Consider the following 22471-nt stretch of genomic DNA (forward strand, 5'->3'; position numbering starts at 1 on the left):
CATAGCAGCATTCCATTTCTATCAGCCACACCACTTAGATCTGACTTACACTTCTAGAACTCTCAATTCCTAGCCTATAACCTATGATCAGTTCTCAGGGATTACAGCTTTGAATAAAAATAAATCTGTAAACCTGAATTCTAACCTCCCAAAATAAAGTAGCTATTTTTCATTTTCATTTCATTTTACTGGGGGCCCTTCAATCTCCTTAAAACCACATAAAGATAACAAATTTCTTAGAGTAATACTTCCCCAACATCCAGCTCTTCACCACTATACCTGCAGGTCACTAGGCTGTATCTTGCTTATTGTTATTCTCCCTGCGTCTGTGAGCCTTCAATACCCAGCATGGTGCAAGGTATACAGCTGATACTCAGTAAATGTCTGATAAATGACATCAATTAATCACAGACCCTTAATCAATTAATATGCCAGGCTTAAGTAAAAATATCATAAAAGAGAAGACAGTAGTTTTATATGGACCAACTACAATGAAAAATATATGCCTTTAATTACTACACACACATGCACACTCTCTCTCTCATCCACTCATTCACTGTCAGTTCTTCATCAATAAGACTCCTCCAGTATCTATTTCAATGCTCTCTTAATCCCCCCCGCCCAGACAATCAGCCTGGTTGGGTGGTAGGTGTCCTTTCTACCCAGATGAGTTGGGACTCTAGTGTCGCTGTCTGACGTCCTATACCAACCAGCATGGTACTCAGGCATTAATACAAGTCTCTAAGCACATAAAGGCATACCTCGGAGATATTGTGGGTTCCATTCCAGATCACTAAAATAAAGCAAATATCACAATAAAGCAAGTCACACAAGTTTTTTGGTTTCCTAGTGCATATAAAAGTTATGTTTACACTGTACCATAGTCTATTAAGTGTGCAAAAGCATTATGTCGAAAAAATATACATACCTTAATATAAAAATACTTTATTGCTAAAAATGCTAACAATCATGTGAATCTTCAGAGAGTTTTACTCTTCAGTGATGGACACCTTGCCTCCATGTTGATGGCTGCCGAATGATCAGGCTTGTGGTTGCTGAAGGTTGGGGTTTCTGTAATGATTTCTTAAAACAAGACAACAATGAAGTTTGCCACGTCGGCTGATTCTTCCTTTCACGGAATAATTCTCTGTAGCATGTAATGCTGTTTGATAGCATTTTACCCACAGTAGAACATCTTTCAAGATGGGAGTCAATCCTCTCAAACCCTTCCACTGTTTTAGCAATTACGTTTACATGATATTCTAAATCCTTTGTCATTATTTCAACAATGTTCACAGTATCTTCAATCAGGAGTAGATTCCATCTCTAGTAACTACTTTCGTTGCTCATCTATAAGAAGCAACTCCTCATCCGTTCATGTTTTCTCATGAGATTATACAAATTCAGTCACATCTTCAGGCTCCACTTCTAATTCTAGTTTTCTTGCAATTTCCACATCTGCAGTTACTTCCTCAACTGATGTCTTGAACCCGCCAAAGTTATCCATAAGGGGTGGAAGCAGCTTCTTTCAAACTCCTATTAATGTTAGTATTTTGACCTCTTCCCATTAATCACAAATGTTCTCAATGGCATCTAGAATGGTCAATCCTTTTCAGAAGGTTTACAATTGCCTTTTCCCAGACCCATCAGAGGAATCACTATCTATGGCAACTACAGGTTCACAAGATGTATTTCTTCAACAGTAAGACTTGAAAGCTGAAATTACTCCTTGATCCACAGGCTACAGAATAGATGTTGTATTAGCAGCCATGAAAATTAACATTAACTTCCTTGTACATCTCCGTCAGAGCTCTTGAGTGACCAGGTGCGTGGTCAATAAACAGTAATATTTCGATAGGAATCTTTTTTTTTTTTTCTGAGCGGTTGGTCTCAATAGGGGGCCTAAAATATTCAGCAAACCATGCTGTAAACAGATGTTCTGTCATCCAGGCTGCTTCTTCCATTTATACAGCATAGGTAGAAGAGATTTAGTATAATTCTTAAGGGGCTTAGGATTTTTGGAATGGCCAAACACTGGTTTCCACTTCAAGTCACCAGCTGTATTATCCACTAACAAGAAAGTCAGTTTGTCCTTTGAGGTTTTGAGGCCAGGCATTGATTTCTCCTCTCTAGCTATTAAAGTCCTAGATGGCATATTCATCCAACAGAAGGCTGTTTCATTTACACTGAAAATCTGCTGTTTAATGTAGCCATCTTCATCAATGATCTTACCTAGATCTTCTGGAAGCCTGCTGTAGCTTCTACATCAGCATTAGCTGCTTCATCTTGCACTTTTATGTTATCCAGGCAGCTTCTATTCTTAAACTTCATGAGCAAACCTCTGCTAGCTTCCAACTTTTCTTCTGCAGTTTCTTCATCTCCTCTTGGCCTTTGTGGAATTAGAGTGAGGGTGCTGCTCTGGATTAGGTTTTGGCTTAAGGGAATGATATGGCTGCTTTGATTTTCTAGGCAGACTACTAAAATATTCTCCATATTAGCAATAAGGCTGCCTATTAGTCCGTTCTCACACTGCTATGAAAAAATGCCCGAGACTGGGTAACTTATAAAGGAAAGAGGTTTAATTGACTCAGAGTTCCGCATTGTTGCGGAGGTCTCAGGAAACTTAAAATCATGGCAGAAGGTGAGGGGAAAGCAAGGCACCTTATTCACAAGGCAGCAGGAAGGAGAAGTGTCAAGCAAAGTGGGAAAAGCCTCTTATAAAACCATCAGATCTCGGCCTGGCATGGTGGCTCACGCCTGTAATCCCAGCACTTTGGGAGGCCAAGGCAGGCAGATCACGAGGTCAGGAGACAGAGACCATCCTGGCTAACACGGTGAAACCCCATCTCTACTAAAAATCAAAAAATTAGCCAGGCGTGGTGGCGGACGCCTGTGGTCCCAGCTACTTGGGAGGCTGAGGCTGGAAAATGGCGTGAACCCAGGAGGCGGAGCTTGCAGTGAGCCGAGACCGCACCACTGCACTCCAGCCTGGGCGGCAGAGCAAGACTTCGTCTCAAAAATAAATCAATCAATAAAATTAAATTTAAAAACCATCAGATCTCGTGAGAACTCACTATCATGAGAACAGCATGGGGGTAACTGCCTCCAGGATTCAATTACCTCCCACTGGGTCCCTCCGAGGACACATGGGGAGTATAGGAACTACAATTCAAGATGAGATTTGGGTGGAGACACAGCCAAACCATATCAGGCTGCTTTGTGTTCTTATCATTCATGTGTTCACTGGAGTAGCACTTTTAACGTCTTTTAAGAACTTTTCCTTTTACATTCACAACTTGGTGAACTGGCACAAGAGGCCTAGCTTTCAGACGAGCTTGGCTTTTGACATGCCTTCCTCACTAAGCTTAACCTTTTCTAGCTCTTGATTTAAAGTAAGAGTCCTACAACTTTTCCTTGCATTTAAATACTTAGCCATTATAGGGTTATTAATTGGCCTAATTTCAATATTGTTCTGTCTCAAGGAACAGGGAATTCCAAGGAAAGGGAGATGAGATGGGGGAACAGCCAGTCTGTAAAGCAGTCAGACCACACTTAACAAGTTCGCCGGCTGATATGGGCACAGTTCATGGTACCCCAAAACAATCACAATAGTAACATCAAAGATCACTGATTACAGATCACCATGACATATATAATAATATGAAAAAGTTTTATATATTGTGAGAATTATCAAAACGTGACCACAAAGACACAAACTGAAAACATGCTGTTGAGAAAATGGTACTTGCTCAATGCAGGGCTGCCACAAACCTTCAATTTGTAAAGAACAAAATTATCTTCAAAGAGCAATAAAGTGAAGCACAATAGAATGAAGTATGCCTACACATCAGCAACACCAAAGCTACCCTATATCATTAACAGGGTATGTCACCTAAGTGTATAAGTCAAAGATACCTAGAATCATAACTACGGGCAGCATGTTCCCAAAATCTTAGTTGACAGAAGGCATCTCCTCAAAATAGAGTTTATAACTATCAGACAAAAACAAACAGAACCTGAAGAGACCTCCAGGTGATTAAGGAAAAAAAAAAAAAAAGCATTATCATTTCCTATTAGGACATTACTTTCTTAGGAGCTAAATAAAAACATTACCAAATCATTTTATGTAATAAAATTTAACCTTATTTTGACCTTTCTCATAAAGCAAATAAACCTCTCTATGCAATAAGGTTCCATCTGAACTATGTAAGATGATAGGCAATACCTTAATTGCATTCATTTACATGACTTTGAAACTATTCTGGGCTGAAGTCACTGACTGCAAGGTCACAGAATACAAAAAAGTAGAATGTGTGTAATTTACCAAGGAGAAATGATCCACTTAGCGTAGCAGCACCTTTTCCATCCTTCATTAGGGGATACTAAATGCTTAATGCAATCAACAGGTGTAGACATCTCCATTTAAAATATATCACACAAATACACACACACACACACACACGTATTCATTTTACAAATATACAAATAACACTAAAATATATATTTCAGTAAGTCCATCATATATTATGGTTTTCTTCTTAAAATTAATCTGCCTAAATAGAGGGTAAAGAACAATTCTATACCCTAATAGCATTTAGAATCAAAATACAATATAGGGCCATTATTTTCCCATTGTCTTGTAAAATTTCTAACACCTAATATTCAGGTTACAAAGCCATAGTTTTAGGACAAGAATTTAAAACACAGGATGCCAAGTATGTTAAGAGTTCCCGCTTTCATTTTTTATAACCTAAACAAGAACATATTCAACTAATTTGCTTAGAGAAGCATAGTTTACATGTCTCAAATCCAATAATACTATATGAATAAAAGAAAAGAGGTACAATAGATTAACAGATTAACAATCATAGATTACAGGGGATAATGTGTATTCTCCAAAACCTCAAGAGTATATCAAAACACACACACAAAAAAGTTAACCCTACAAAATATTTCCCTTTAGCTTTGTAAAATGCAACTGTAACACAAACAAGCTATTATTGGCACTTGAAGTTACTGGAGAAAAGGGAAGGAACTCAAAAGAATAGGATTTAGGGTACTTTTTAAATGTTTATAATATTAGTACATATGCAGAATGTGAAGTATTTGTTTCAGGTTTAATACAACATCACCAAAAGATTCATTTAAGCAGTTTCCACCCATTAAATTAGGTGAATCTCTCACATTTAATTTACTATCCAAGCACTTTTACACTACTCAAGCCAATCTTTCACAACTTACAAATGATTTAATGAAAGAGAAGCAATGATATTATAAAATTTATGCTTCTTCACCTTCTCTCCCTATAGAGAAGGGCAAAACTTTTTTTATGTAAATCTATATTAGATCCAAATCATTTCAAGTGATGCTACTCCACAAAGAACACACGGATGGACACATATTTAATTAATATATTCCTAAATAAACTTCAATACATGATGTCACTTTGTCCTTTGTAAATGAGAAATAAAATTTCTCAATGTCTTTTTTATAAGTTAAGCCAATTCACTTTGGATTAGCTTAGTTTTAAAATAAATGCATACATATACATAATAAAATACTAATTCCTATTATTATCTACATATAACTTTCAGTGACCACATCTTGGTATTTTAATTTTCTTTCTGTAAGAAACAATTCAGGGTCAGACATGAAATATATAATCTGTGTAACTAGGTAACAGGCAATTTTTGGTTCACATTCTTTGACAAGGATAAGTATTGAGACCAATCAGAACCTTCCAATGTGTTTCCAATGTTCTTGGCTACATTTCTATTTAAACTCAAACCTCAGGAAGAATATAATCTTCTGTTAAGACAACTTTTGTTTTTCTCAAACATTCTCTCTCTGCCTATCCCAAAAGAATCAATCAATGCTTTATGTTCCTAAGTTCACTGATTATAAGGACAATATCTGAAGATTTCATACACATAATATTGGGATCTTTCCTTTCCTTGAATTTCAGAATATGTTGGAGACAATTTCTATAACCACAACCTAGTATTTGTGTATCTTTAAATGAGCTACAATACAGAACTGAAAATGAACTATATTAATGGCATCGCACTTAACAGCTTTCAATGAAGAAATAGGTTAGAGTCTAAGTTCAAACACACTTCAAACTCACGTGACCACAGTAAATCCTACCCTTAAAGCAAGTACATATGTATGTATTGTTTATGTTTCTTATTTTCTGTATATTATGATGGTTTTGACTCCTTTCTGGCTGGGAAGAGACTGCCCCTCTAGGGGCCAGCCAATGCTTAGAGAAGGCAAAGGACTCAGCGCGCCTTTCACAGGCAAACTAACCAACCCACAGTCATACCTCCTCTACCTGACCCATACACCTAGGAGGCAATATTCTTCTGCCTGGTAAACTAGGGATCACTCTTACAGTTTAGAGCTTGTATACCTATAACTTATTCAAAGCTACTATTATTATACACCTATAGCTTATTAGTAGTAGTAGCAGTAGCATTTACCTACAGCTAATGCAAACTAGCTAATCCTAAACTTGGTTACCCGCCCTGCCTTGCCTTTCCCACAGATACTCCAGAAATGGCTGCAGCCTGGTCTCTCTTCTAGCTCCTGCCCCTTTGGCCCCAGACCAACACTGGGGCTTTCTCATGTGGCCCTGAATGTCATGCTGTGCCTCCGAGAACTCATGAGTATAATAAACTTTGTTTTCCTGAGCCCCTCCTGTGTCTCCTTTTCACATGCACCTGACTGACCACATAAAAGAACACAGAACTCTGTGTGTGTGTTCGCGTGTGTGTGTGTGCGTGCCCATGTGTGTGTGTGTGTCATTTTCATTTTATTTTCCCTTCTTCAGGAGGTCAATAAAAAATTATTACACCTTTAAAAAGAGGTACCTAAATAAACAAACCTACCAATTCTGTATGCAAAATTAAATCCTGGACTGACAGTGTTGCTCAGGTAACACTCAGAAAAGAACAATGTGACTGAAACTGTAAGGAACAGGTCAAAAACACTCCATTTAAAATGTAAACACCTGCTACAGAATATTTTAATTCACAAGTCCATCTAGGAAATATTTTTCTTCCTCCCTCACCTGTTCCCCCACGTATCTTGCATTCAACACCATAAACAGTACTTATCCCCCATTATAAAACAGTTGACGGTTAAAACAATGAGCCAACCAAGAAAGTATAATATTCTATAACTGACATTTACTGCGTTGGCCTTGGACTTCTAATCTTTACCAGACGGGCACACAAATCAATCCATCAGCTCATAAAGGTGTGCTTTTTTAACCTCTAAAACAGATGGGATTGGCCAGAAGTGTCTGGCATGTCAAACTGCTAATCACTGCTGCCCTTTGCACAAAATAACCCACTTAAGTTGAGGCATGGTTGCACTGTAACCGACATTAGTCTGTGGGAAACCCATTTAACTGTCACACACTCCTGCCACTCCTGCTCTCCCTTAATTAAGCCTAATGCCTTATGCTTTGACCTTTTGTTCTAGCCTATTAACCCTATCTAGTACAAGTTCAATTATGTTAAGCTAAAAACTTTGCTGTAAAATATTAAATGCCAAGCTCAAAAAATCATAAGGGACATCCTCTCAGCCCTAAGTTCTATTCACCCTGATACTCAATACATTTGAAAGTAAAACCTCACTTTCGAAGTAACGCTGATACTGAAGCAAGGAGACGTTATATGACTCACCCATTTCATAGCTTTTCCATGGCAAAGCCTCACTAAAACCTATCTAATCCCTAGCTCCAATTCTTTAATCTCCATGGTGCTTCTGATTAATAGTTAAACCACCCGGAAGTATGTTAAGGATACTAACATTTTCACCCCAAAGTATTATCCTTCGCCATCCTCTAGAATATGCTATGCAAAGAGGCCTAAAACAAAATAAACTGCGACTTCAGCAGCTGAGAAGTAATGATTCCTTTCCCCTCCCACACATCAAAACTTCCTATCCTATCCCCTCACTACTTTTTTCTTCCTTTTTAAAAGTAACAATGGTCATTGAGAACTACTAAATCCTGCAACACTCACAAGGTAGTATGTACAACCACAATTTTCCCCCAGATACTTCACTGAAGTATTCAATACAGCCAATGACTTAAAACTACAGAAGGTAATTACAACTTGCTACTTATCCTCACTGGACAAATTCACACAGCGTTATCTTTTCAAATACGTCTTTTTTACACCTATATGCATATGAATTGTTGTTCACATTTACCAGAATTCCAAAAAACAGAACCAAAAACACTTCCTAATTCACTGTAAAATAAAACAAAACGTAGTCCAAACTAACATGCTATCATTAAAGATATTTTAGTTTTACCACAGTGATGTATACTGTTATTTTTCCTTCCATTTACTTCATACAATTAAAAAAAGGTTCTTATCATTCTCACTGTGACACATAAACAACTTAAAGATCAGTAACATAAAACAAAATTTGAATTTCTGATTGGTATAAAGAAATCTATATTAATTTTAGATTTTCAAAAGATTTAAAGTCAGATTTCAATTTTACTTTTGTTGACTGCCCAAAGGCCCATTTTTACCTATTCTCAATATTAACAAATATTGTCAGCTTTTGCCTTTAGCAACCCTAAACTTTACAGTTTTAAAGCAGCATGCCATTATATAGAATATACAATGATTTTGCAAAAGCAAGATCATTTAGAGTACTGCCAAAACAATGAATAATCTCAACGAGATAATTTATTAAAGGAGGAAAAAAGAGAACGAGAGTTTAAAATTTACAGTGAATGTGTTTGTGTTGTTAGAATGATGCCTGCAAAGGAAAGCATTCCTTGGCATTATCAGGAGGAATACCCATGGATGTGTAAAATGTAAAATAAATAGATCGATGTATGGTCAAAGCTAAGCAAACACTTGTATCAGGGGCAACTACCAGCAACTTTAGTTTTATTCGCCCTTTTCATTGCAAAGGATAATAGTGTTAATTTCGATCGGACATGGTCATGCCTTAGCTACAACTTTTAGTTCATGAAACAGAAATTAAGTTTGGGTGTCTGCTGAGGAAACCAATAGTGGGAAATTCACACTCACAACTAATTTATAGAAATTCACGCATTTCTATAACATACCAACTGACACTAATGAACAATGAGGGAAAAAGTTGTTCAGGAATTCAGGATAAGTAAGCACTGGAGGAAAGCACACAGTAGAACATAGTGCATAAATAGTAAATGTGCTCATTTTTCTGCCCTTTTACTTCATACATTAGTCCATTAGCTTGTTCCTTTTTGCTATGATTTACAAGCAGGTGAATACACAGAAATATGAGCCAAAAGAAATATACTCTCAAACACTCATAAAGTTACCTTTGTTAAACAAAAAACAAACAAGAAACAACTTTGTCTTCACAAAGCAAGAAACTAGGTTAAAGTTATTTTAAGAGCATCTGTTAAAAATCAATATTATAAATATATATCCATATAATTTATTTATTTATTATTAGCATTTTAAAATAAATTTCTCGTCTAGAAATCTCTGAGCTCCATTTCAAAGTAATTTTATTTTCTGCCTCTTACCAGCAGTTATTAATGTAGTTGAATATGACTCTTAGAAAAGAGTCAGGAAATTCACCTTTAGTGAAGAGCAAATCCTAATTTTTAAAACATAGAAGGGCTTCACATACTACTTAATCCCATAACTTACCAAGTTCTGAATCATCAATTGTTCTTGATACCCTCTTAACTTTTAAGGTTAATAAACACCAAAATTAACTCTAGATGTGAAATGTTAAGATTTCCACCTTACCAAGCCGTCAAATCCAAGGCAGTTAAGTGTGCCCAGCTGGTGGGTCCTTTTGACTACAGGAAGTGATGCTAAGGAAACTGCCTAGTAGGCTCCAGAAATATTTTTATTCATTTCCTTACAAAAAAAATGTTGCCCCCAAAGATTTTGCTAAACATGTTTTCTAATATAATTTGTGTATTACTGAAGAAATGTAATATTACAAAACAAATTATTTCAAGTACCAATTAATCATAATGTCACTAACAGTCAGTTTCACTTTTTCCCTCATAATTAGTATGCCTGGAAAGAAAATGATACATTTTAAGGAAAAAATATTATTCCTTTAAAAAGTCCTAATTTAAACAGACTAAAGAAAAAATGTGGAAGAGCTTCCATTATTCATAAGTTACACATAATAATTAACAACCGCTATGCATAAATACATAAAGGTTCTACTGCTGTGCCAAATTTTGCCAGTGGTTGGGACTGGTACAGTTCAATTCAACAAATGCTTATAGACATCCTTCTGTGTGCCAGACACTTACAGGACCAACAGTACACTGATGAATAAGCTCCTATTCATGGAGTTCTACCAAGGAAAACAGCTATAACACAAGTTAAACTTTTACAATCAGGGTGTACACAAAACTGTGAAAGAAAATCTGATCTTGTTAGAGGCTTGGGGACAGAAGTAAGCCTACAAACTCCCTTGCCCACTGTCCCATGAGGGAGAATATTCCTTTCCAATTTGTTTCACCAACATCAGGAACGTGGCCAGTGTGTGGTCCATGAAAAGGTCTACACATAGGTTTCTTCTCTCTTGCTCTCTTTCTAGGGGTGTAGACCAACGTGCACTTGGTTCATGGCACATTATCACCATTGGTCCACACAGTGCCCCCTCATCTTATTTGTTACCTTTCTCAAGAGAATAGAGGAATGGGGTCCATAACCTTTGAGATATGTTTCCAGTTGAACCAACAGACGCGACCACCTACATTAATGGTGTTGGAATACTACTCATCAGTAAAAAGTAGAGCTGGCCTGTGAGTGTTCTGGTCAACTAAAGTTATCTGGCTCTCTTCGTCTACAAATAAATAGCAAGTCTCCCTACTTCTTTTTAAATAAAATTCCAAATGTATGTAACATGTAAAACAATGCCACTGCATGAACATGTACATAACTGTACTCTTCTTTTTTTAAATTCTCAGCCTGGAAATTACATTTCAAGTACCAGAATATTCAACAAATCCTAAGACTTTTATGAAGACCATGAGAAGAAAATAAGGTACTAGAACAAAAGTGATGCAGCCAGCCAATTCTCATTTCATGTCTCAAGCCCCAGTTCTTATTATAGATCCCTTCGTGGGGTTAGCTTGGATTTTACTGTGGGATCAATGACCAAAGTTTATTAACTATTCCTTACACCTGGTACACAAACCCCTCTTTCTGAGACTGCTTTGACAAAAATAAACAAAAAAGTGTGAAATAAATCAAGATTTGACTGACCATCCTAGGTCTACCCAACTGCTAGCTGAATGACTTTCAAAACGTCTTTAAATTCTTAAGGACTCAATTTCTTCCTCTGTAAAATGCAGATAGTAACTGTTTTGGGCATTTTAACTTAATGGCAATAACAAAAACTACAGGAAGATAAGTAATTATTGACCCCATTGTATCACATGGATCACATTGTATCACATTGTATCCCATGTATCACATGGATCATCTTTTTTTTAAAAAAAAAAAAGATGAACAAGATATTAAGAAATAAAAAGGAAAACAGAGTAAAGACAAAACAAAAATAGAGAAAGAAGGAAACCCAAGAGGAAAGAAAATGGCACATAAGCACTAAATGGTAGCATTTTATCATTATTTTATTTATAGTCTACACTAACTGTGTGCTCTTCCATACAAAAGATGCATCTAAAAACCAACTTGTTTGATAAATGGGAGGAGGACAAGGTGCCTCTAAGATAGGTGTGCTTGAATCCAGAGCAGCCATAGCTTTTATCAAATTCTCTTCCAACCTGAAAAATCTAACAATTCTATGAAATCACTTCAATTTGTGAAAGCCCAAGCAAAAGAAATTCAAAGTTAAAAAAAAAAAAAGAAAGAAAGAAAATGTAACTTTGACTCAGGTCAGTCAAGTATTACCAGGACAGATAAAAGCAGATTTTTAGCAATACAGTTAACAATGGGTCTTGCCACAATAATAGCAAACATCCAGATAGTGGAAAGGAATCAGATGGTAAATTTAAAAAAGACTGTTTTCAATCCTTATACTTGGCATCACATAGATTCAGTGTATTTTAATTCTTTTTTTTTTTTAAAAAAGCATGGATCAGTTAAGGAAATAATATAAGTTCATTCTGATCTTTAGGAAGACATTCTTCCCCCCATATTGTTCACTTTGACAATTTCTCTTTTTTCTTATTTGGCCAAAATATAATGTATTCTCTAAACAAAACACAGATATTTCCTTTGCAGCTTTTATACAAATCTCTTGCTTTTCCAACATGATTTGGCAACTCAAAATCCAAGGCACCCTAGAAAATAGTATGTTTACATGTCTTATTATTCATCTTTGTGTCTCCAATATAGTTTCAATTTGACTATACCTTTCAGTGTATAGGGAACCACTCGGCTTGAATCTTTTAGGTTCAAAATTCCATAAATTTTAAATGAGGCAAGTAAAAGGAGGTGGAGAAGCTCATAACTCCATTTCTTATGGCTTTAACAATAAAAGCACGTACCTGGTATGTACTTAAAAATGTACTATGTGCCACAAAGCTCCCCAACTCAACAATCTCCCTCCTGACACAGTCTACTCTCAAAATAAAATCAACTACTCCTCATCTCTCTACTTCCACTTCCTTCCAATTCACAAACACATTGTTAATTTCCTCTTTGTATTTCAGAGACCAGTTTATCAGCACAGGATAGTCTTCAACAAAATTGTTGTGAGTGAAGACAGGGTAATTAAAAAAAAATCATGTTAAGAACTGTTAATAGTCAAGAGTTGTAACTTTTCAACCAGGAAGAGCTATGGTTCTGAATTTGCTACAACTGCTCCTTGAAGTGGACAAACATAACTAGCCTTGGGAACACTCAGTTTAAGACCACGACAAGCTATTTTAATGAATTATATAAAGAAACATAGTTGCTTTCACTGCCTCAAATAACACTGCAGTAATTCTGTGGTACACTTCAGAAGAGTTAGCATTGGAGGGAAAAGAGCCTGTGCGGCAGCCCTTGGTGACTACATTTCCCTCCAGTGCAATGCAGGCAGCAGGACATCAGCGCTTTGAGAACTAGCTAGCATAAGTTGCTGCAGAATCATCGACTGGCAACAATGTGCTTCCCAGAGAGCCTGGTCTTGGAGAATCCACGCTATGAGGCTTGCAAATGCTGCATGAGTTTTACGGCTACCAGGCTGGGAGCAAGGTTTTTTAACGGCTTCCTGAAAATCAGATGGCAACTGTTTTTTTCTTCAAACAATGGCATATTCTTTAAGAAAATCAAATTATCAATGAAATTAGCCATGTGACTGCAGGCAAGTTAACTATTCTTGCATTTCTCAGACTAGGTTTCCTTATCTCTAAACTAGAGAAAATGATTCCTACATGTCACAGGGGAACTGGAAGGATTAAAAGACAAAATGTGTGTAAAGCTTACAGCACAATGTCTGGCACAAAATGGTTGCCCCAAAAAGTTCAATACTCTTCCTTTCCCTGCTCCCCCTCCCAACAAAACAGGAAAAGGCAACAGCCAAGTAACTAAACAACTTCTTAATATTTCAAGTTTCTACCCAATCATCTCTTCTTCTTTTAAAACCACAGGCTTGAAATCTTTACTGTTTACTGTCAACAACAGCATATACTGCTGTATAGTCAGAATTTTAGAATTTAGAAATCAAATATAACCCCCTTATTCAACAGATGCTGCCAGGGGAGATAAAAGGGCTTTCCTTTTATCTGTATCATCTTGATTTAGTAGCAGAACCTAAACTCAAAAAATAAACGTGGAATAACAGGAATACTATTTTTTAATATGTTTTTCAAAAATCAAACCTGAGCCTACATAACCCATTGTGCAAACAGTCCCTTTAGGAGAAAAACTGCAACTGTGATTAATTTCTCTCGAGAATATTTATTTCCCATTTGGAGAGTTTCACATGTTTCCAAACATATTTTCTTGATGTCCTCCATGTCATTGTGTATTCTCTCCTTCCCTTAATTTGTTTCTTTTCCAGTGTATAAATCTATTGCTCTATTATAGATTATTATAATATAAACTCATAAATTCAGGAATTAAAAAAAAATCTTTAAAAGCATGCTTCTCAGAAATCATTACAATCTGTTAAACACCTGCTATCTCTCAACTTCTAGATAGATTCCTCAAGAGAGAAGTCCTTTTTTCATTCTGAACTTCTAATTCTCAAATTTTGATTGTGTCCTGTTAGTTACCAAACACACCATTATACTACTACTCTCATTTCAATATTGTACATAAACAATTCCCCATCTTACTAATGAAATGCTTTTTTAGAGCAGTAACATATTTAACATGTGCACGTTATGAAGATTATAGGCAAACTCAACTATGAAAAACATGTAACTATAAGGAAAGCCATCTTAGTCACCATATGTGACTACAGCTAAGCTTTTCTCTTAAGTATCTAAAGCAAATCACCAGACTTTTACCTAGTACCCTCATAGCTAGATAAGAAAGTAAAAGTAAAATAATGAAAGCAGACTCTAAACAGCAGAAGCTCCAAACTCCTTAGTTTCTCTGTTGTGCTCAATCCTTTAGCAAATTACAGGCCTGAAAACAAGGAGTAGCTCTATCACTTAACAAGTGACTAAGGAATAACTTTGTTAATTAGAAGTCCAAGGGTGAGAGGCTCCTTTCCACCAAAGCTCTGAATAAACACCAACATCAGGTCAACCAGAGTTGTCTTGGTCCCAGGAGTAGCTTAAGCTGATGACTCAAATTCCCAGCAGGATTCTAGTTTAATATTTATTGAAACTCTGAGCTTAGTCACACAGTGACTTGGAATTTAAGGCACATGGGGTCTCTTCTTTCCATCCTTAAAGGTATTTTTGCTAAGTGACACAAAGTTAAAGAGGCAGGATGGGTTTTAATTTAGAGTTTTTATTCCCTGAGGTGTAAGAAGTTAAAATTTTATTTTCTGGGGAGAGTGAACCATACTAGCTCTGAATTTCAAACACAACTATTAACCCTGTCAGAGAATTCTATTATCAAGTTTTACGATACTGTTTATTATTATTTTTTTGCTACCCCAGCCCTATGTGTTGAAAGTGGAAAGAAGGAAGGGAGGGAAGGAGGGAAGGAGAGAGGGAGAAGGGATGAATGGATGTATGTCACAATCACCTTTCTAGCCAAAATTGCAACATATGCTGGAGTTCTTGAAATTATTTCAACCAAAAAAAGAATCACAGGACTCATAATTTGTTTAGCAGGTAATTATTTGCCCCATTATCTTCAAGAACAATCTATCTTAAAACTGTGTATAGCTTTTTAAAAAATCCTAGCACTAAGAGGATCCTTTTTTTCATAACCCCAAAGAGTGTTTTCTTCCTCTATTTCTGAATTGCCAGCCTTCTCAATTCTTTAAATCTGATTCACATTATACTACTTTTAGAGTTCTAGGCTAAATGTTTTATCCCTAGCATGATCCAAGGTATTAATTTCAACAAAATACTAATATAATGATAAAATGTATCACATTTATTTTTAACTCTTTCCTATTCTTCTGTTTTAAGAACTTAAGGAAAACTATTTTATGTTTCGGGTGCATTTTGATAAGCCAAAATACCACAACTTTTGTAATTCTTCACTTGTAATATTTGCAAGATAGTGTAGGGATCAGTTTGAATTTCAAGGTTCATGATATAGAGTATGTACCATAACAGTGAGAAAAGTTAGTATAAATTCCTACTCATCTCAGTTTCTATATTTATTGCAACAAATTAAAACTGCATTTCATAACTCGTAGTAAAACAAAAGGAAAGTTCTGTTCTAAATAAATTCCAATCTTCAGAATCCTATACATTCAGTATCCATCAACCTGAACACTAAATTTCAAGAAAAAACAACAGATGGGCATCCATATAATAGTTTGCAAAGAAACCCTGATAAGACTTCAGGAGTTTCTGTGGTCTCTATTTTCCCCCTACCATGAATCATAGGTAATGTGCTTAAATAAAGCATTCTTTCTGCAGTTATTTACGTGTTTATCTTTATCAGAGATCCTATAAAAGAATTATCCAGTTCACCACCCAAACTTTAGCACTCAGAACACGGTTTTCCCTGTTGATGAAGACCCTTGGAAAATTCCAGATCTTAAAAGATTTAAAAAAATGTGCTCTGATATTAATTCATTTTCCTCCAAAGTATAACTCCTGATTCCATGCTGGTACCCAATTTTGATCCTCTACTTTAAAGATGTCTCAGAGACATTCAAAACAAACTGTGAACATGCACAAAAGGGGAACTTGTCGTTTCTCTGCCTCAAACAACCACTACTTATATAATATTGCTGGCCTCATAAAAGAGAATAGAATCCATTACCATCAGCAATTCATGTCTCTGCTTCAGCATCAGATGCAAACAGGATACAGAAACTAGATCTCTCTCCTCCATTTACTTTTTGTTCACTCCAACCTCTCGACATAATCTTCAGTTCCATTCCAATGGCCTGTTTCACCATCTGACACTCCTGGTTTTTACCTTCTCAAGTCTTAGTGGCCATACTGGTGTTACATTTCTCTAATTGTTGTGTTATCTAAATACTACAGGATGAGCTTGCTCATTTCCCCTCCCCCAAAAGTCCCTGAAAAAACTACAACTTAAGGAAATGCAACTTGAACCTTTTTTAGTTCACAGATTCAAACTCATATCCTGCAAGACCCTAGCATATCTTGTTGAAAATTTTCTTTGACTTTTCAATAGTAGTCAAGATTATTTTAATGAAAATATTTCTCCAGTTGGAAGACATGAGTATACAGGACTTTGCTAGAACGGCAAATGCTTTTTCCCAGTCTTCATCCATGTAACAGTAAATCATTATTAAACAAACACACAAAACAAAACCCACTCTGATTGTGTATCAATCACCTGAAGGCGCAGAAGGGAAAAGTACAAGAGTGAAGAAACTTCTCCCCAGCCACAGCCAAGAAGGAACGCTGCAACTAAGGCACTTTTCATGGAAGAAAATATCCAAAGATCTAGACACTTTTATTTTAGAAAAGGGGAAGAAAGCAAGGGAGGAAGGGAAATGGTAGGGAAGGGACTAGAACTCCTCTTCTCTTACTAACCTACATTAAAAACTAATTGTATCAAGCAATCTCAAATGCAAAAAGCAAAACTGACCCTATCACAATTTAAAGTGAATAATGCTTTCCTTGACAAAAATTCGACATTTTAAAGTTATTCTGAGCAAAATTATCTTTTAACCTGATACACCAAACTATTACTGCTTTTCCCAAACAACAGTCAGAACATGAGCTTTTAAGTTTCTTACATTCTTTACGTTTTAAAATTAAAAGCCAAATTCCTTTAACCTCATATATCCTAAGCCACTCTGATTTAAAATTACTTCTATGTCATTGTCTTCTAGCATTGGTCTGCAATAGAATCTGTGCAATTAACAATAATCTTCTTCCCTCTGATCTTTCTAGAGTCAAGGATGGCATATCTCCTTATCTTATTTGTTCCATTAGATTGGCATATTTTGCCTCATCTGTCACCTTCTATCAAACTCTGCTTTCAGATATGCGTTAATTCATTTTTAGTTGTCCTCAATGTTCTAAAATAGTGATGTTTGACAGAATTAATACAGTGCTCTAGTTCTTTCTGTTCAACTGGTATTTAATTAAAGATCTTGGAGGCCATCTTTCTCTCAGGCTACACCACTTAAAGGAGGAACATTACTTCCTCCATGGACAATGTGATAAGCCACATGGCAACAAAGCTGCCTCCCTAAGGTCTCATTTAATAGACTGCTTTACCACATATAAACTACCAGCAAAACAGATTATCACTTTAATTCACATTGATTTTACTTTTCATATCTCTGAACCACAACTCTGTCATGGGCTGCGTTCTCTCTTAACTTCTGAATTTCCAGAATTTCTGTAGTTGCAATGCCCTCCTGTATTTTTGCTTTTGTTTCATCTGGACTTCAAAAAGTTCTAATGGCATCTGATTTGGAAGATTTCTTGAATCTCTGATAACAACGCAGAAATCTTTAAGCAATCAGAACTGCCTTGGCGCACAAACTGAAAACTCCGTTTTAAAATCTTTTGAATTAACATCTTTTGGAGAATAGCCCACCCAACTTGATATGTCATAATTTTCCATTCTAAAGGCGGAACGGATAATTTAAATTGGCATTTGCTATTTATTACTTAAATAATTGTTCTCTTGGATGGCGTTTTGAAAGCTAGTACTTCTTAATCATTTTCAACTATATCAGAACTGTAACAGACATGTCAATTTAAGCAAACTTCACGAGCAATAAACTAACAAACAGACTCTAGGTGGTGGTATAGGTTATTTTTTATCATGATGTTTTGCACTTATAACTGCAAGAGTCAGAAAAGCCTCTAGTCTCTTCACACACTTCTTTAGTGCAAAGTTAACAATATTTTAGGGTGTTAAAATTAGCAAAACCCAAGTTCTGCAGAGTTTAGAAATGCATGTAAAACAGGCATTAAACCTGGTTTTCAACTAACTTCCCACAGGCATTAAACCTGGTTTTTCAACTAACTCATTTGAATAATCGACAACGAACAGTCCTTTTTTTTTTCTCTCTTATGTTCTGATGTATATTTTACTCACACTCTTAGGGCACTTTTAAAGGTAAGTTTGGAAAGAGGTCTTTCTCCACCAGAGTATGAAACAGACTAGAGCAATCAATCCTACAACCTGCAGGGCAGTAGCTGCTCCACTAATTGATTCTCCTTCTTTGTCTCTAGGAACTATGCCCAGGCAGAAAAAAAGTTACTATAGGTGATGAAGCTAGTGCTCCCTGAATCAAATAAACCCTATCGACGTTACCGAACTGCTGGGCAAAACCAGAGCAACTCACTTACTTGGAAGGTGAAAAACACTTCAACATACTCCAGGCGGCAACCGACATTTAGGGGCCGGGCAGATGAAACACCATTTGTTTAAAAAGTCTATTATTTCACTGTCTCTTCAACAAACGTGGAAAACTGATGATTAAACACTGAATAATGCCACCCACTTATTAAACCTATGATTCACTAATAAGCAGGTTCAATGCAATTCATAACTTTAAAGAATGAATTACCGAAGCCCCTTGCTTCACAAATTCCCCCAAGAAACAGAAAGAGCATTCATCACATATAACCCGACATCCATTTTTACTATGGACACCTACAGATGACTTCTCTTCCTCTAAGGACACAATTTCCTTCACAATCCCCCATGTAATTATTTACAATACCAGAAACAAACTCCAACTCAGTTCCACCAACTGGGTTTTTAAAAGTCCTTGTGCCTAAGAACGTTTTTTTCCCCAAAGTAAAATGTTCCATTAAAACATATTTTTAAAACGCAAAAGTGCTTATCATTCCGTACTTCTTTTACTACCTTCAGCAGCCAATTATCAACGTGATAAAAGGTAGAAACTCCTGGAATGCTTCAGAGATCAACATGTGTCACAGACTCCCAGCCTGTCCGCCTCTAAGACACAGTTGGTTCCTTTGTTCCTTCAGACTGAACAGCAACTCCTGATTAAAATTGGGAAACTACTTTGGAAGGGATGGGAGGGTCTGCAGAATACGTCCACGGAAGTCTTCATAAAACAATATTCAATAGTAATAAGGTGGACACAGAAGAAGGGAGAAAAGGCAGCCTCCCGGACTTCCACCGGGCTCACCCTAAATGGGAGCCGGCCCCTGGCTCCTGGTAAAATGATGGCTGAGGCCTCGGGTCCGTGAGCCTCGCCATCGGGAGGGGACGGCGAGTGCAGGCAAAGCGGGCCCGGGGTCGGGTGGGGGACGGGCGAGCTGTCCCTTTTCCTATTCACTTTCCCAGCCGGGTATCCAGCGAGCACGGAGCAGGGAGGCACCCAGGCGAAAGGCGCCGCCCAGGATCCGGCTGGACAGCAGGACCGAGAACGGCGAGGCGAGCGGTGCCCGGGGTTCGGGACCGAGAGGGCAAGGGAGCGGGGGCAACCCCGACCCGGCCCCGCGCAGGGGCCACGCGACGGCCGCCCCCTTGCCCAGAACTGGCACGCACGGGCGGGCCGACCCGGGGCCACTCCACAACTTGCCGGCCCGCCGCCCCCGGCCCCTGCGAGAACCCGGAGACGCGAACCAGGCAGCAGAGGCAGGATTTCCCCGGAAACGCGCCCTCCCCGCCGCCCCGTGCGCGCCCGCGGCCGGCCGCGCTGCCCCCGCCGCCCCGACGCCCCCGCGGCCCTGCCCGCCAAGCCAGAGCCGAAGCGGGCCGCGCTCCCGGGCCGTTTCCGGCGGCGCCGGCGGCCGCTACTCCTGGCGCCCTGGCCGCGGCCGTCACTCACCCCAGGCCGCCGCGGCTCCCAGCCTCCGGCTCCGTCAGGCTCGGTCCGCGAAGGCGCCTGCCGCCCCGTCCTGGCCCGGCGCCGCGGCGAGCTCTTCCCTCCGACCAGCGGCGCTCACGGCGCAGCGGCGGACGCGAGGCCACGGGCGGACGGGCGCGCGCGGGTCGCGGGCGGGCGTGGGGCCGGATAGTCCCTGCGCCTCGCCGCCGCCTCCTCCGCCGCCGCCTCCCGAGTTCGGGGCTCTGCTGCAATGTCTGCGAGGCTGACTTTGAGCGCCTCGCTCACCGCCCGCCCGCCCGCAGCCGCGCTCCTCCCTCCGCCGCCGAGTCCGCCGCGGCCCAGTCCCTCCCCTCGCCGCCCCACGCCATTCAGCTCTTCAGCCAAGTTTCTTAACCCTTTTCTCCCCCTCCCTCCCATTGTCACCCGGTCAGGAGGAAGCCGCGCGGATCCGGGCGGCTCACAGGAGCTGCGGAGCCCCCTCTGTTTCGTGGATTTCCTCCTCGCCTGCTCTCCGGGTGGCCCAGACGGGGCTGCAAGACCCGGAGGCAGCGAGAGGACCGCGACCCCGAGAGAGGGGCTGCTGGGCGCGCCCGGGCGGTCCCCGGGCTCCCAGCTCTGTCCAGCCGCCCGCGACCGCTGCAGGCGCCTGGACAGCTCCTCCTGGGGACCCGGGAAAGCGCTCTCGGGACCCAGGCCGAATGCTCCCGTTTAGGCACAGCCTGGGGGCCGGGGCGCCCCAGACGCCCCAGGGTCCCCGCCTGGGTGCTGGCGCCTTAAGCGTCTACCTCCTCCCCTTCACCCCACAACACGCGCTCCCTGGGCCCCCTTTCACCCACCCACCCCCAATTTCTATCTCCTTGTAATCTGTGTGTCCTGCTTTAATCTTGGGGGGCACGGGCGCGAACTCTGGGTCACTTTGACCCCACGCCCAGCACGTAGTAGGCGCCCAGCACTCGTGTGGAGCGACTCCGGGAGGAAAACTAGGAAGGAGACCTGAGGAGCGCCCCGCTCAGCTCCCTGGACAGACGTAGGACCCAGGAGCAGGGTTAATCCTCGGCTGCTTTGTCACTGCGAAGTCTCCAGCGGAGTCTGTCAGCCAATCTGCATCATCCCCGGGAAGGATCTGACCCAACAAGACAGGGGAAAAGGAGCAGGGCTGCTACTTCTTCAGCAGCTCTCCTCGGTTCAGTCTCCGAATAAGAAATAACAATTACATCACGAGGCCGGGGCGGCAGCGCGGTGGAGCCTCTTGGTTTCCTGCAGCCTAATCTCGCTGAACCCGCCTCTAAATTGGGGGGGCTACAGATTGGTGAAACGAGAAAGTGGAGGGAGGAGAGAGTCATATGAAACCATAATTTCCCCTTATCCTTGTATTTGCTGTTTTAAAAATCGTATCCTCAACGCTCCCCAGACATCTCACTAGAACTATTAACACCCCCTCAACACCTCCCCAGATGTCAGGTTTCTTTTTGACTTGAGCATCTAGCATTTAGTAATTCGCCATGAAAAAAATTACCAGGGGAAACGAGTGTTGTTGCTGAAATTGTTTTTGCTTGACACAAAAAAGCTAAAGTACAGCTTAGTCTCACCCGAAATTCTGAAATGGCATGCCTGTGTTAAAACACTTACTACATAAGACAAATGAGCCGATGAGGCACTCCATTCTTATATGTAGGTTTTCATATCCTGAAGAATTTGATAGCATTTGGAAATGAAGTTGCTAATGCGCTTAAAAAACAAAAACTATCCAAGTCATGAAACTGTATTCTATGCCTGTTATGTAATGGCTGTATTGTGTATTGCAAATTTCACTTAACCTTTAAAAATATGAATGAGAGTTTTACAATACTGTCACAGTCTTGAAAGTGAAAGCAATTTTTCAAATTAATGCTTAATAAATTCAGCACCTAGCACAGTGCCGGGCACATAGTGCCAATGTTTTCCTTAGTAGCAATGGCACATTTTAAAACAATTATTTTACATCACCCTAGTGATTGAACTATGCAATCTGTTGCCATTTTATATAGTTAAACCTCATATAATATAATACCATATTATTTGCATATACCACAATTCAAAATCTGCTCTAGGCAAATTAGTAAAGTCTGCTGTTTTTTAGTGCATCATTTATTCAGAA

General features: G+C 39.3%; 1 protein-coding gene across 10 annotated transcripts in view; it reads right to left on the minus strand.

Annotated features, from left to right (window-relative positions):
- Positions 1-21524, minus strand: part of NRIP1 (nuclear receptor interacting protein 1) — a 106244-nt gene extending 84720 nt beyond the window's left edge. For 6 of the 10 annotated variants that reach the window (XM_024239486.3, XM_024239485.3, XM_063720857.1 and 3 more), the window contains exon 1: positions 20335-20609. The gene's annotated coding sequence lies outside the window, so the exon portion shown is untranslated. Of the gene's footprint in view, positions 1-761; positions 9418-19400; positions 20152-20334; positions 20610-21327 lie in introns of those variants that run through there. The other 4 variants (XM_063720859.1, XM_024239487.3, XM_054542839.2 and 1 more) reach the window with 3 other exon arrangements.
- Between the last annotated feature and the right edge of the window lie 947 nt (positions 21525-22471).

Source organism: Pongo abelii, chromosome 22, assembly GCF_028885655.2.
Source record: "Pongo abelii isolate AG06213 chromosome 22, NHGRI_mPonAbe1-v2.0_pri, whole genome shotgun sequence".
NCBI lineage: Eukaryota > Metazoa > Chordata > Mammalia > Primates > Hominidae > Pongo > Pongo abelii.